The sequence below is a fragment of the Patagioenas fasciata genome, chromosome 3 (genome assembly GCF_037038585.1).
Source record: "Patagioenas fasciata isolate bPatFas1 chromosome 3, bPatFas1.hap1, whole genome shotgun sequence".
NCBI classification, from domain to species: domain Eukaryota; kingdom Metazoa; phylum Chordata; class Aves; order Columbiformes; family Columbidae; genus Patagioenas; species Patagioenas fasciata.
The window spans coordinates 15,159,557-15,176,399 of record NC_092522.1 but is presented as its reverse complement, the minus strand read 5'-3'; the positions used below and the strand labels follow the sequence as shown (position 1 = coordinate 15,176,399).

At 44.3% G+C, this 16,843-nt stretch overlaps 1 protein-coding gene across 3 annotated transcripts in view; it reads left to right on the top strand.

Moving 5' to 3' along the window:
- The window catches only part of SYNDIG1 (synapse differentiation inducing 1), a 75,583-nt gene that overhangs the window by 25,416 nt on the left and 33,324 nt on the right, over positions 1-16,843 (top strand). Inside the window, exon 5 of one of the 3 annotated variants that reach the window (XR_011738141.1) lies at positions 13,707-13,864. The exons of the other annotated variants lie outside the window; for them this stretch is intronic. The gene's annotated coding sequence lies outside the window, so the exon portion shown is untranslated. The remainder of the gene's footprint in view (positions 1-13,706; positions 13,865-16,843) is intronic. 3 annotated transcript variants of the gene reach the window in all.

Here is a 16,843-nt window from a genome sequence, read left to right as displayed (position 1 = left end):
GACTGAGAACTGACTAAAATAGGTGGTATAAACCCCTGGAAACCTGCACCTAAGCTAATATCAGCAGTGGTATCAACTCATACTTTGGAGCATAAACCATTCAGAATGATGTTTTATATGTGAGATAGTAAAACATTATATCCTATTAGCATGTGATATCTATTTTTATACGCCTTTTAGTTTAAACTCCTGAAAAACATTTGAGATGTCTTGTTAATATTCTATGTCCTTTGTCAAAAGTCAGAACTATAACTAAAGATCAAAACTTGACACTTGCATTCAAACCTTCTTTTTCAGTTGCCTGAGTTCTTGAAAATTTCATGTTTTCAAAAATCTCCTGGGTAGTTATACTAAAAAGGCCCAGTCCGGTAAAAATTGTAACACATAGGAACTGAAACGCAGGAGATGGATTCGCTGTGCTGGAATTTAGCACTTGTGGTGAACATTTTTTAAAAAACTGGTTTGTGTAAGCATGCAATGCATTTACAGATGAAGGCCTGATTTGCAAAAGATATACTTACAACACAGCTCACTCGAAAGGGACGGGTCCTCTCAGTTTATTCCTGTAGCACCTGGCAGTACATTTACGCTGTATATGTCCATGTGATGGCGCAAAAGAATTATACAAAGATCAATGTTGCAAGTTTTCAGAGATGCTGTTTACAAATAGATTAGTTTTCCCAGTGGTCCATAAAAGCAATGTGCTTCCTTGCAGGGGCTGTTTCTGCTGTGTGTGGGACTTAGCTTTTCCACCAGGGCTCTTGCCAATGTGCTGCTGATTTAGGGCTTCTTGTAGGCCATCTGTATCAAGCAATGCAGCTGAGCAGGATCTGCCTGAATGGTGGAAATGATAATGTACATCACATTTAGTTGAACTAGGAGGAGCAGTGGATTTAGAAATGCGCTTTATGAATGCAAAAGAAGTTATTTTCCATTGAGATATCTGATTTTCATGAATAAGGCATCACCTGGTGATCTTCTTGTCCCAAGCAACACTCAGAGTTGGTGGTTTTCATCTTCCCGCAGTAAAACAGCTCGAGGCTATCACTGTGTATCACTTGCTCATTTACTTGCTTCTATTTTAATCTGTGTTTTTCTTCACACAAGACACATGCACTACTTGTGGCTGCCCAGTCCTGCTCTCTCTGTCAGGTACCAGTAAATTACTGTCAGGACTGGGACATTTTCTTTCCCATGTATCCCATCTTCCATCACAGAATCACAGAATAGTTTGAGTTGGAAGGGTCCTTCAAAGATCATCTAGACCAACCCCCTGCAATGAGCAGGGACATCTTCAAACAGATCAGGTTGCTCAGAGCCCCGTCCAGCCTGGCCTTCAATGTCTCCAGGGATGGGGCAGCTACCACCTCTCTGGGCAACCTGGGCCAGTGTTTCACCACCCTCATTGTAAAAATTTCTTTCTTCTATCTAATCTCAGTCTACCCTTTTTCAGTTTAAAACCATTACCCCTTGTTCTATTGCAACAGGGCATGCTAAAAAGTCTGTCCCCATCTTTTTTATAGTCCCCTTTTTAAGTAGTGAAAGGCCACAATAAGGTCTCCCTGGAGCCTTCTCTTCTGCAGGCTGAACGACCCCAGCCCTCTCAACCTTTCATCAGAGGTGTTCCATTCCTCTGATCATTTTTGTGGCCCTCTTCTGGACCGTCTCCAACATGTCGATGTCTTTCCTGTACTGAGGGATTCAGGGATGGACACAGTACTACAGGTGGGGCCTCTCCAGAGCAGAATGCTTGCTTCTTCAGACTGTGAGATCAGGATGTGGCTCCCATTGCCACAGGGCATGCGGTGTCCTCCTGGTCACACTGGCCTCGTGCTAAATGGTATCCAGATCGCCCTCTCGTCTGAGCTGTCATAGCTGAGCTACAGCATGTACATGCACACATGAGCCATTCAGGTGACCTGTCCACAGGCCACTGCTTTAGGGTCACCTCTCAGGAGGTGTAACGTCTCAAGAGCACCTGATTTTTAACAGTAGACAGTGCTAATGGGCTGATTTTCCACTTGTCTACAAACAGGTTATGTGAGTTTTTATGCTTGCAATGTTTTGGTTTATCTGCTTCCTTAGCTGAGTCTGAATAGCTCAGAGAGATTTTTGTGCATTTTGCAGGGAAACCTTTGCAGAGGAATATGTAGATTTCCTATGCCTTTCACCATAAAACTCTCCTCCACAAACAGTGTCTGATCAAAAAAAACCCTTATTATGTTTATTTTTTCATCAAACTCCACGCTCTGGAGTCGTGCAGGTACCTCAGCTTAATTTTTATAGAAGTTTTTAGCTTTCTAGATTGCAGGGAAATCTGAAGCTTTGTAAGCCAGAGAAAGAAATTTTAAAAAGTCTTTTTGTCTTCTCAAATTTATCATTAAACCTATAAGATGATTTGTTGTGGCCTGTCAGGATTTCTGCTTGGTGGGGGTTGACAATCCTGCAAGATCTTTTTGTCTGAATCTTCTTTTTCTCTCTGCATTTATTTTTATGAAAGAGAGCAATACAATGGCACACATTTCTTTCCCTCTGTAAAAAGAAATTCATTATCAGAAACCTAAATCTGTGCTGGTGTGAATGAGCTTCACTTTGTACCTGCTGTCTTGTGGCATGTGTTGCCAGCAGGACTAGGGAAGTGATCGTCCTCCTGTTCTTGGCACTGGTGAGGCCGCACCTCAAATAATGTGTTTAGTATTGGGCCCCTCACTACAAGAAAGACATTGAGGTGTTGGAGTGAGTTCAGAGAAGGGCAATGAAGCTGGTGAAGGGTCTGGAGCACAAGTCTGATGAGGAGCCACTAAGGGAACTGGGGCTGTTTAACCTGGAGAAAAGCCTGACAGGAGACCTTATCACTGTCTGCAACTACCTGAAAGGAGGTTGTAGCATGAAGGGTGTTGGTCTCTTCTCCCAAGTAGCAAGGGATAGAACAAGAGGAAATGGCATCAAGTTGCACCAGGAGAGTTTTAGATTGGATATTAGGAAAGTTTTTTTGCAGGAAAGTTTGTCAAGCATTGGAACAGGCTGCCCGCGAAAGTGGTTGAGTCACCGTCCCTGGAGGTGTTAAAAAGACACGTAGATGAGGGTCTTAGGGACATGGTTTAGAGGTGGACTTGATAGTGTTTTTTTGTTAACAGTTGGACTCCCTGATCTTAATGATCTTTTCCAACCAAAATGATTCTATGATTCTATGTGGAGCCCTTCACCCCTGGTAAATCCCCACCATAGCATCCAGCCGTGCCAGAGAGAAATAAGAGTACGTACAACACCTCTCTATCCAGCTTCCATGCAACCTCCATCAGGCTGGCATAGACAAACACCTGAAAAATCGCACTGGATACTTCTCGGCATGCTTAGGTTCTCAAATAGCCTCCAAACTCACTTTCCTCCCCAGCAGCATGTGGGACCTGCCAGGCGGCAGACTGCAATCCAGGCATACAAGAGCAATCACTTCCCATCTGCTGCGCTTACCCCGCACCATAATTACCTCCCTCACATGGTGATCGAGGGATGCACAGCTCTGTAATTATTTTCCCAGCCCACGGATTGCTTGAGCAGGCACAGCTCCACATGCCATCACCTGGATTATCTTTAAAGAAAGGTAGAGACTGCACACTGGGTAAAAGGATTTTTTACAGTTTTCATACAAACATGAGGCATACATCATCAGGCAAAGGAGCAGCTTGTCTTTCTTCATAATAACTTCTGAACCATTTTTTTACTTTCTATCCAGTTTTTGGAGATAGAGGCTTTGAAAAAACTGTTTTTTGACACCTTTCAGTGGTCACTGATGTAAAGAGTGATAATGTTTGTGTCTCTACTGGGAGGGAGAAGACAGTATGAACTTAAACCTTTACCGGAGACCAGAGATTAGATGCTCAACACATGTGAATGTATTCCACTGTCTTGATGAGGTGGCCATGGGCTGATGGTATGGCTGCTGTTTTTGCACAAGAGCCCCGGCCCTGGGAGGTCCACCACTCACCGAGCTGTGTCCCAGTTGCAAGGTGAATGGCAGACACTGTAACTTATGGGTTCCTCTGAGCCTGTTTCAGTCTTAATAGCTGATAAATACAGATTCTGTTTAGCTAATATTTATTATTTCTTGACATGCCAACTCTTCAGCTGGTAGAAGTCACCCCCTCTCCACTCACTTTGTGTGGAAGATCTGTCTTTGCCAACTCTGTCTTACTGAGGAGGGGACTTAGCCAGGTACTCACCCAGGGGGCCAGGTTGCCTGACCAATGCTAGGACAGCCCATGCTTACATGGCTTTACTTCTAGGTTCCTATGGACTATAGACTCATTGATGGCTTTCACCCCTTGTCTACCTTGTACACTCAGGGGTCTGTATATGTCACGGGCATCTTGCCCTTGACACGTCTGTGTACATGACTGATACTAACCTGGAGGTGGGTCTGTCCCTGGGGCAAGGAGCAGTGCTGTGCACTCTGGTCTCCCTGGGCTGAGCAGCACCAGTTGGTGCATGAACAACAGACACAAGCCCAGTAAACTGCTGACCATGCATGTTCATTAGACACAAAGGTAGAAGCTGCTAGAGCAAAATATGTCATGCCAGATCCAGGGGTGAAGCTGCTGCCACTCCATGCCTGCAGGTCCAACCAGCAGCAAGGTTGGAGATGCACTCCGGACAGGGTGTTGTGATTTAACCCAAGCTGGCAATACAACCATGATAGGCGCTCACTTACCTTGCCCCCAATAGGGGAGAGAAACAAAAGGGAAGGGAGAAACTCGGGTTGAGATAAGCGCAGTTTAATAAAATAACAAAATATTAATATACTACTAGTAAATATACATATAAAATAGAAACAGAATATAAAATAGACGATACTCAATGCAATACCTCATGAACTCTGTTCACACTGAGCAGCCAGTCCCAGGAAACACCACTTGGTCCCAAACAGCTGATCCCAGAGAGAGAAAAAAGGAAAAAGGCGGAAAGGCCCAAAGGCCTCTGCAAAATGGCAAAAGGCCAAACTAAACATCCTGAACCGAACTCCCCCAGCTCTGACAAAAAGAGTGAAGAATAACAGGAGAAAGAGCAAGAGCGCCCGAGAGAGAGACCGGAAGATTCCGACTCTCCTTAAATACGAAGGATGATGCTAATGGGATGGAATATTCTTATTGATCAGTCCGGATGTCAGTAAAGCTCTGCCCCATCCATGTCCCACTTCCTCGATGCCTCACACCTGTGGGCAGAGTGCTCAGAGTGTCCTCGGCACTCAGACCAGAGCAATTAAAAACATTAACTCTGTGCTGGGGTGTTATCTCTTGTTCTCAAACTAAGTCCAAATAATGAGTGTGCTAGCTATGAAAAAGAAAGCTTTCTAACTGCATGAAGAAAATTAACTCATTTTCAATCGAACCAGCACACAGGCATGCACACACAGAGCACAGGTATACACCATGTACACCATGTATTTACATATATACATGGCTGGCCACACTGCTCATAGAAAGACACTCAAAGCCCTCAAACACAGACATCACCACCAACCTCATCCTGCTTCTCTGTCTGTCTGAGCAGGATGGAGGTCCACTAGTGAGAATATATATCTATAGATAGATACACACACACACACATATATACACACATCTGTGCAATGTGGATCCATCCAGTACCTGGGCTCAGGCACTCAGTCTGCCCACTAGTGAGACTGAGGATCCCTCAGCCTTTCTGCAGAGAAATACAGGGCATCAAGGAGCAGGAAATATGCTGTGTTGTATGGGGAAACTGAGAGTGGGAGGGAGACTGTGATGAGCAGAGTTAATTTGGGAGCATAGCATGAGATGTGATAGCTTGGGCAGTGCCAACTTACTTTTCCAGGTAGGCCTTGCTTGAATAAAGGAAGGTTTAAGAGAATTCCCCTGCTAAGAAGGATTAAATGTAGGACTGCATGAATACCGCAAGTGGCTTTCTCTGCCTACTGTGACTTACAAGTGGGCATGTTCACGAGGCAAGTAGCTGCAGCTGCAAGCACTAAACAGTTTGGTGTGATAATCTCTGTCCTAACTAGACAGTTTTGTGGGGGACTGGAGCTCTCCCTTGACACCAAGTATCTCTGCAGTCTTAGAGTGAAATGCAAAGCTTCAGGGATAATGGTCCCATCAAACAGCACAGGTGTGTAGTCATTATCACTTAAAAGAATGAATCCTACCAGCAATTGCTAACCTAAAGGTATGTAAATCCTCTCAGTTTTGGTCAGTCTGTTCCTCTAACAAATGTAAGAGTAACTTGCAAAATGCTTTATCACAAACTACAAAGAATACTGTCCTTGCAGTGCAGACTCTCTGGAGCCAGCACAATTAGTTGAGTCTTGTTTTAGCATGTATCTCAAAACTGTTAGATACAGGGTCCTTTAGCTGAACTTTGCTCATTATATGCTCATTATAATACTAAAATACACACTCCTAGGATGGGAGACCCAGGCCCAGTCCAGGACCCTTCCTCACCAAGCATGCATAGCATGCAAATGTGCAACCAATTGGGTCTTAGGACTTGCCATGAGGGTTTGAATGTAGCAATAAGGTTTTGTATATAATGGCTGTTACTTTTCTTTCTGGTGTGCTGGCTTTATTCCGGCATCCAGACTTGCACAACCCTGTAATAAACAATATCTCATCTCTGTGTGCTACAATTTGGCTTTTTTTGCACACTGGGTGACAGAACCCTGTGTTTGGCACAACAAGGGCATGGCCTGGGCACATACAAGGCTGTAATCACAAGACCTGGTCTGCAGAAGGTTGCTGTTACCTGCCTGTCCACACTCATCCTGTTGCTTCCATCAGGAGGATGACAGAGGATAGAAGTGAATACTGAACAGCATGGCCTATGCCAACATAAAATTACATGGCTGCTGTTCTCAGCTGTGATACAGAGAGAAACTGCTTGCTGAGATAGCCAGAAACATGTGTCACTGTGTGAGAGTGCTGGGTCTCTTGTTCTTGGAAGAACATTTAGGAAGAATATAAGGCTGTTGTCAGAGGATGCAGGGAGGCAACTAGGAAAGTTAAGACCTCCTTAGAATTAAACCTTGCGAGAGGGGTCAAGAACAACAGAAAGAGCTTCTTCAAATATATGGCAGATAAAACTAACACCAGAGGCAATGTAGGCCCACTGATGAATGGGGTGGGCACCCTGGTGACAGAAGATACAGAGAAGACAGAGTTACTGAATGCCTTCTTTGTCTCTGTCTACTCTGCTGGAGGCTGTCCTGAGGAGCCCTGTACCCCTGAGGCCCCAGAGGAAGTCAGGACAATGGAGGAGTCTGCCTTGGTTGATGAGAACTGGGTTAGGGACCAACTGAGCAATCTGGACATCCATAAATCCATGGGTCCAGATGGGATGCACTCGTGGATGCTGAGGGAGCTGGCTGAGGTAATTGCTGGACCACTCTCCACCATCTTTGCCAAGTCTTGGGAAATGGGAGAGGTGCCTGAGGACTGGAGGAAAGCAAATGTCACTCCAGTCTTCAAAAAGAGCAAGAAGGAGGACCCGGGTAACTATAGACCGGTCAGCCTCACCTCCATCCCTGGGAAAGTGATGGAAAAACTTATCCTTCGTGCCATCTCAAGGCATATCAAGGATAAGAGGGTCATTAGGGGCAGTCAACATGAGGAAGTCACCAAGGGGAAGTCATGCTTGACCAACCTCATAGCCTTTTATGAAGACATAAAGAGGTGGATAGATGGTGGCAGAGCGGTGAATGTGGTCTACCTTGACTTCAGTAAAACATTTGACACAGTCTCCCACAGCACCCTTGCTGCTAAACTGAGAAAGTGTGGTCTGGACAATCAGGTAGTGAGGTGGACTGTGAACTGGCTGAAGGCAAGAAATCAGAGAGTCGTGATCAATGGGACAGTCCAATTGGAGGCCTGTATCTAGTGGAGTCCATCAAGGGTCAGTACTGGGACCAGTATTATTCAATATATTCATCAGTTACTTGGATGAGAGAATAGAGCATACTATCAGCAAGTTTGTTGATGACACCAAGCTGGGAGGAGTGGCTGACACGCCAGAAGGCTGTGCTGCCATCCAGCAAGACCTGGACAGGCTGGAGAGTTGGGCGGGGAAAAATTTAATGAAATATAACAAGGGCAAGTGTAGAGTCTTGCATCTGAGCAGGAACAACCCCAGGTTCCAGTATAAGTTGGAGAAAAACCTGTTAGAGAGCAGTGCAGGGGAAAGGGACCTGGGGGTCCTGGTGGACAACCGGATGACCATGAGCCAGCACTGTGCCCTTGTGGCCAGGAAGGCCAATGACATCCTGGGGTGTATTAGAAGGGGAGTAGTTAGTAGGTCGAGAGAGGTTCTCCTTCCCCTCTACTCTGCCCTGGTGAGACCACATTTGAATGTTGTGTCCAGTTCTTGGCCCCTCAGTTCAAGAAGGACAGGGAACTGCTGGAGAGAGTCCAGTGCAGATCCACAAAGATGACTGAGGGAGTGGAGCATCTCCCTTCTGAGGAAAGGCTGAGGGAGCTGCATCTCTTTAGCTTGGAGGAGACTGAGGGGTGACCTCATTAATGTTTATAAATATATAAAGGGTGAGTGTCAGGAGGATGGAGCCAGGCTCTTCTCAGTGACAACCAATGATAAGACAAGGGGCAATGGGTGCAAACTGGAACACAGGAGGTTCCACTTCAATATGAGCAGAAACTTCTTCTCAGTGAGGGTGACAGAGCACTGGAACAGGCTGCCCAGGGAGGTTATGGAGTCTTCTCCTCTGGAGACATTTAAAACCCACCTGGACAGATTCCCGTGTATCCTCATCTAGGTGTTCCTGCTCCGACAGGGGGATTGGACTTGATGATCTTTTGAGGTCCCTTCCAATCCCTGACATTCTGTGATTCTGTGAGCAGCTCTGAAATGGATGTCCCTGGGCCCTGGTTAGGGATTTGGGTGACATCCCTTGGCTTTGCAAAAAGCTGATCACATGATTCTGTATATTCTGCTCCTTTCAGAGCAGAGGGAAAGCCTAGTCCTGGGCAGAGTGGCAGAGAATGTCCCATGGCCCTTTGAGTCCTCAGGGTCTGCCTCAGACCATGACAGCTGCTCTGAAGTGGGGTTTATTAACCACCAGGATCTCTAATTCTCTGCTTCCCCAGAAGAAGCTGGCTCCCAGCCAGTGGTTTGAGTGTGGGCAGACTGCTCATACCAACTTTTTCCTTCAGGGTACACATACCCTGAGAAGAGATATGTTTGTGCACACAAGATAATGGCCATTTAGAGTGTGTTGTGTGTTGGCAGCTGCTGATTTCAGTGAGCTGTGGGTCAGGGAACCTTGTAAGTGTCTTGTATAATTTCTTCTTCATTCATTTTTGTCCTTTTGATCTTGTGGTCACATTTCCAAGTCACGAACTACAGCTACAAAACAGGATTAGATTAATGAATGGCCTGATTGCTTTTGCCCTTAGGCTAATGTTAAATAATTGTAAAGGTAGCTCGCAAATAACATTCTCTGGAGACTTTAATTCATTAGGCACGTGTTTAATTACAAGGAAGCTTGGGGACAAAAGAGAGACCAACTCAAAATGTTTGAGGAGATGAGGGTCCTCTTTTATTAGCAAGAACATCCTGTACAATGGCAAACTTTGTACGTTAATTGTTCTGTGCCAGACATTTATGCCTCATACATTACACTGAGCCAGCCAGAGCCTGGAGACGTATCAATATAGTCATGGTCCAAGGGTATAAAGCATTATTCCCTCCTGGCATCCTCTTTTTGTCCTGTTGTCACTTTTTGTTGCTCCTCTATTGGCTCATTATTTCACAGGCCTACGAGACAGTAAGGGTTGTCTCAGTGCACGATATTGCACCTTCAGCAGCTGATTTGCATGCCTGCCACTAAGTTTGGTGTGCCTGTAGTATTCACAAAATCACTCAGAGGCCTGTCTGGCGAATGCATCTGAAGAGCAAGGTAATAAACCTTCCACAGCAATTGATCAGGGGGTTCAGGCCCCCTGACATTTAGGTGACTCTCACTAAGTTTAAACAACTTTTGAGTCTTAGAAAGTGGGTAATTTTGTGTTTTTGAGCTTAGATGATGAGGATGCATTTTGTTAGCAGGGACATAGAGGGAGTTTTGTTAGCAATCACCACATGTGCCAGCTAAATACTTGATTTTTCACTTCTGCGAAGTTGGAGTGTCCAAGGTGGATTACGTTCCAGGAGAGGAAACAGAAGGAGCATTCACCCAGTCCAAGGGTGAAAACAGGGCACATGATTTTGCACCTCCCTGCTAGGTTGCCCTGCTGAAGGAAGCATGAGACGAGACTCTTTGCAGATGTGGGAATGGAGCATGGTCCCCTTGTTCTGGCCATCCCAATATCTACTTCAGTTGTCGGAAAACTCAAAAAGCTTTGGATGCTTCTTCAATGGCTGCTGCAGAATCCTGGTGGTGTGATGAAGCTCTTCACATCCAAGGTAGTAAATGATCTCCCTTGAATTCTCCTGTGGCAAGGAGGACAGAGTGTGTGTCTAGAGCAGTTCTTTGGGTGCTGTTTATATAATAGACCTTTTCTTTTGTCTCACGTTGTGACAGCACCCTTTTCCAAAACAAAAACAAATGAAAGGAGGAACTCACATCTGATAATTAATGTATGCAGCAGTAAATGAATGGATGTTTTCAACAGCAAACACTGGAGGTTAACCATTTATCAGTCTGCAGAATACCCAGGTTTTTTTTTTTCTTCTCAGAGATCAATATCATGTACCAGAGACCCAGGGCCATATTCTAAGATTGAATATGCAGTTTGCTATCTCTCAGCAGTTGTTCTGGTTAGGGCTACTGAATTACTACTTTGTTTGGATGCACAGTAAAGTGAATTGATCACTTCTGATTACAGTCTAAATATCTCTGTTAAATGGGCTGCAGAAAAAGACTTTGAAGACTTGAGCTTACTGAGCTTGGCACCCAAAGATCCTTGCCAGACAATTGTAACTCCTCATTGAATTGACTGACTTCCCAGCAGTGAAAATAAATACAGTTTTTATATATTTATTTTGGCATGAACTACAAGAACCAGCTAAAAAAGAGGGGACTCCGACATACCTGCAGTTGTGCACTGCATTTTCACTAGTACCAACTATGCTCTGCAGCCTAAAATAAATACTGGATTATCCATTGCATCAAAATAGATGAGTCTTAGGACTCACTGCATGGTAGAACCTGGGAAAGGAAGCCAATTGTTGTATAAACTGATACAATATCTGAGGCAAGAAGGGAGAAGACTCTCCATTTTCAGCTGTTGTTCCTGGGCAGCCCAGTGGCTATGTGCCGAGGTTTTCCTGCAGGCCAAATGGTCACTACAGCTGTCCCAGTAATGAGCTTACAGACCTCCCTGCTGAGTGCAAGGCTTTCTTCAAGTGAAAACTAAAACATATAAGGAAGTCATGTCATGGGGCCCTGGAAAGCAACATAGTAGAAGACAGTTTTCTGTTGTTAGCAACAGTGTCCAGGGAGACCTCGGTAAAGTTAAGTTCTGTACCAGCCAAAGCGCTAGAGAGCCAACAAGACCAGCAAGAAATAAACCTGTCCCATGAAAGCAGATTGCACTCTGTTCCCATGACTCTGGACAAAATTCTGAGTCCAGGAGGAAAAACTTCCCTGAGGCAGGCACTAGAAATTCAGGCTGCTGGGGACATACAGGCACTCTCCCCCTTCAATAACTCTGGTGTCCACCTGTAATGATCTTCACCCTAACTCTTACCAATCTCTGTGGTACCCTGTTTCCAGCCATTGTTTCAACCTAAAATGTTTGAAATATTTCTTTAAGAAGTAAAAGATTAGTTGATCATCTAATATCATTGCATTGTTCCCAAACACCATTTACTACTCTAAACAATAGCATTTGCTGGATGCTTTGCCTCCAGTTGTATCCATAGAAGTAGACAGGACATTAAAATGCATCTATCAAGACACATGATCTTAATGTACTGTTGGAAATAAAACTAATGCAGTATTTCATGTGCTGGGGGGGAAAACATCAACTTTTTCATATAATGAAAATCTTTCTTCTCCCTTGCCTCGTGCCACTTTAGTATTAAAATGCACTCTTTATGGCACATGATGCGCAGTGAGTTATGAATGACATTCCCACATCTTGGCATTGCTTGTATTATTTCCAAGAAATGTGAAAGAGTCATGGTTGCTTGGGTGAATACAAGTTCACACATGTTCACAGAGGGACACAGCTTCCTCCAAGACAGTGAGGGAGGCCAGGGATAAAAGAGGAGAGGTCACAGCATTGAGCAGGAGAGATGGAGTTGGCAATCCCTCCTCAGCCACATTCCTCATCTTGCCTGCCTTGGAGTGAGTAGTTTGCCATCATGAACTCCAGGAGAAACGATGCAATTCAAGCCAGTTGTTAGCCAGAATTCCCAGGTGGCCAATGGATGTTAACATTCATCCCAGCACCATGAGGTGTATTGCCATGAGAGACCTCTTCTCACAACTACTGTCTCTGGCAAGAGGTGTAGAAATGTGATGGTGGGAGCAGGAAAGACTAAAACTTTTCTTCTCAGGTCTGTTCAGGCAGCCACCTCTGGCTGTGATTTGGACTTCTTGTTGCTCAGTCATCTGATGGGGGATCTCTGGAAGGCATTATGTCCTCTCTTCACAATGTGGACCAAAAGCTGTTGGAGAATTCCCTGTCCATGGTCCAGAACCCAGTAGTTGCTCACAGCACTTCCCTTTGCTATGGCAAGGACATGCCACAAAAACTGAAGGTGGTCCTTGGGCTGATAATGGCAGCGTAACTTCTAAATCCTCCCAGATATGATAACTGAGGAAGTGGAACGTGGTGTCCAGAGACATGCAGGCCTCTGAACTAATTTAAATAGTAATTGTCCCAGCCTGGGATTTCTGGATTTCATTCAAGACACCACACTTAGTAATTGTGCTGAATGTGTCCTCATTGCTTGACCTTGTTGCACAGATGGCGTTGTTCTAGGCAGGTTTCTACAGACTACAACTAATTAAGGAATTAATTAGGAGCTTGCACTTACACCAAAGCTATTCTAAAGCAATAACTTCAGTGACCTTATGGGACCTTGCCACAGAGCTGGTCCAAAGACTGTCCAGGTTGTCTTTGCTTAAGTTTCAGTGCATCCACCTAGTCTCAGTTTGAACCACATCTGAGACAGGTCAGCTCAGCTTAAGCTGGACTCACCCTACACATCATCTGGGCCTTTCCTGATGTGTTTTCACAATGTCTCACTTACATTTAAAAGATTTTCTTCTTTCCTGGTGAAGACCATCTTGTTCTGTAACATTCAGTTACTTCTGTAAGTAGTGGTGAACACAAATTTCTTGTTTCCCAGGGCTTTCAGTATTTCCACGATGGTACTGAATATTTAAATCACATGGGCATTGGCTTTTATTCTTCTGTATCTCACTTTGTTCTGTCAACACTTTAGCATTTTCCCCCGTCAACCTTTTTTCAAGCTTTCTGATATTCTAAATGTGTCATAGAAGTGATGCCTTATGCCTACCCCCATTTCTAATAACTTTTCTGTTGTATATATAACAACAAAACCATAATACACACTTTATATATCTGCTGACTGGGAAACAGATCATCATAGATATTTCCAGCTCATGTATGCACTCCAACTGGAAAATGAATGAGCAGCCTCAGTTCCCCTTCATTTCTTTGTTAACAGCAAGGAACTTCAATTTATTTCAGGGTGTTGAATTCAGCCTGAGGAAGTGGTAACATTATTTGCCTGGTTTTTGCTCATGAGCTGCAAGTGGACATTCATGTTCTCCATACATTTCTCAAAGTTGTGTAGCAGAAATGTAGAAAACAGAGAAGAATGAAGTGGCATTCAAGCAAAATTCAAGGTAAGGTCCAGGAGCAACTCTTCATTGTGGCATGGGGTGAGTGTCTTAGTTTAGGGTTCCTATATTCCTGTGTGAACATGAGACCAAATTCAGTCCTTGCTCCATGTGTTCTATGTCTAAATGGGGCTTAACAGTGACTCCTCTTCACTGAGGGAACTGGGGTCTCAGGAGCAGAAAGGCCTTCATCTTGGGAAGGTTATAAAAGCATTCCTGCATCTCCTAATATTGCAGCCCTCTGCGAATGATGCTTTTATCTAGGATCCCTTGCATCCATAACCACTGGGTACCCTGGACACCCCATGCTTGGGCAGATAATCACTTCTGGTATTCAAGAAGAAGCAGCTGAGTAAAACCAGTGAATTTCTGCAATGTTCATTATTACTGGAGATTCCTTATCTCATCAAGCAGTTTTTCCAACATGCTGAGAGGGGACATTGCTCCTCCTGGTAGCAGAAACAAGCTGTGGTAGGAATACTGCAATAACAGCACTCTCTTGCTACTGGAAGTATCTGTACTCTCCTGAATTTATATGGTGATTTGACCTGTAATACATTTAATAATGGCACAGGTTTCAGTTGTGTTTCTTTTGTATATCAGTACATAAAGCAACAGTAAGTACATTTGAAGGCTGCCCATGACTCTTCTAGATTTGATATGGTAGTAGCTTGTGGCATAGCTTTGCCTCAAAAAGGGCTGAGCCTGAGTCTTGCTTCCTATCCATTTGCAGAGGATAAGAGGAAGGGCATGTACAGGTTGACTTTGGAAGGGGACCATGACTAAGACACTGTGGACATGGTAGAGCCTCACTTTCCTTCTGTTACTGTTCTTGCAGTCAGGCTCTGAACACTTTGATGTTGCCCTGTCTCCCCCTTGGGTCCTATGATCCTTGAATTGGAGATTTCCCATTTTCTGTGGCCCAGGATAAATGAATGATTCAATCTTCAAAACCCATTAGGGATTAATTACAAATAGAAGTTATACTGTTTTAATTAAAGCGGTACACTTCAGGCAGCCCATCCCTGTAATGCAGGTTTAGGATCAATCTCCTTTATCTCAGAAAATATCTTCCCAGATATAAGAGAATGTGTAGAAGGGAGTAATCTGTCCTGCAGGAAGCACAAATCTACTGGCACACTCTGCTACAATTAGCTCAGAAGAGAAAGCAGTGTTCTGCTGGGTGCAGTTATACCACTACCAAGCTGTAGGTTGAACTTTTCCCTTGTGACATCCTGGATGCTGATGGGGTGATGGGTGAGAACCATATAAATGGCAATGATGGAAGAGCTGGAATGGGGACACTGGAGTGTAGACATGTCAGAGAGGAAATATACCTGCCTTTAATGATGTGTTCCACACAGGAAGATGTTTTTTTCAGGGAAAATGAGCTGAAGCACTGTGTGAGGAGCAGGCATGACAGGGAACATCAATGGAAGTATGCTGCTTGCAGTGCTGAGACCAGTGCATGTGTAGATCGGATATTCAGAAAAATTTCTTCGCGGAAAGGGTTGTCAGCCATTGGAACAGGTTGCACAGGAACATGGTTAAGTCACCACCCCTGGAGGTGTTTAGAAAGACACCTAGATGAGATTCTTAAGGATACAGGTTAGTGCCAGTGTTAGGTTAATGGTTGGACTCAATGATCTTGAGGGTCTCTTGCAACCAAAATGATTCTATGATTTTATGCCATTTGGTGCTAGGGACCTTCCTGTTTATCTTTAAACCCCAGAGAAGCAGAGGAATATGGATCAGATTGAAAGCCAGTGGGATTCTAGATGCTGAGTTATCCATCAGCATTGGAAAAACAACCCTGTATTCATTGGCCACTTCATAGGCAAAAGGTGTCCAAAACAAACCCACTGAAGGTCAGAGATATTTGTTCTCTCTGAGGATCTGGCCCATCAGAGAGGGACCCCTAGAAAAGAAAGAGGAACGGATCAGTCAGTGGTGTGGTGTTTCGCAGGGATTCAGGAAGGTTTCTGCATAGCAAAGTCAATCAAGGCATTCAAACGCATCATTCATGAGAATGCAACAACCAAAAGTCCAAGCTAGTTCTTAAAAAAGCCAAGGGATGAACATGGGGAAGGAAGAGAAACAGCCATCTCCTCTGTACAGGGCAAGGCTGGCTTGCCAATGCAGGTGTCAGTCATATCTTACATTTGTAGCTTTAGAAGTTAAAAACGTCACAGTTTGGCAACAAAAATGTCTTTGGGGAGATCCAAGATGTCTTTGGGAAAAAAAAGCGTTAAGTGATCGGAATCTGAACTGCTCTCAACATTGCAGATCAGGCTTGCAGCTCCACTTGGAGCTGAGGAGGCTCTGTTTTGCTTTTGAAATAGGACATGTGTGAATATTAAGTTGACTTGTTGCTTTCCATAACGTGATTTGGGGAAAACAGCTGCTTCCATTCATTTTGGGAAATCAGCCAGACCTAAACAATCTCTCAGTCAGCAATGTCATAGTGAAACCTGTTTCCTCCTATTCACTGGTTGTTTCAGAGCCCTATTATCACAAAAACTTTTTTCCTCCCCCTATGTAGCAGGTCCCTTGGGGATTTGAGGCTGTAATGTTCTTGTGACCACTAAGGAAACAGCATGTTTGAAAACGATTTGACAAGGCCGAAATAATTTACCTCCTACCAAGTGTGACGTATTTTGGCAATGGCTAATTAAGTTGCGAGATTGCTGTCATAGCTCTGTGCAAAGGAAAATCACAACCTCTGTGAAATCTCTTTGGCAGAATGTGCATCATCTGCCATCTCCAGTATGAGCACAGGGTGGTGACAGTATTGTCGGCATTAAATCACCCTTCCAGTATGTTTAGCTTCTCTTTTAATCTACCAGCCCATAACTCACCAACCTGGAGTCTTCACCATATGTGCTTGCATCTGTTAGCAAAGCAAGAAAGATCATTCTTCCTACCAATTGCTATGTTGAGGATCAAGGGTGAAATGTAGAAAGGCCACCATTTGTAAACCCTGAC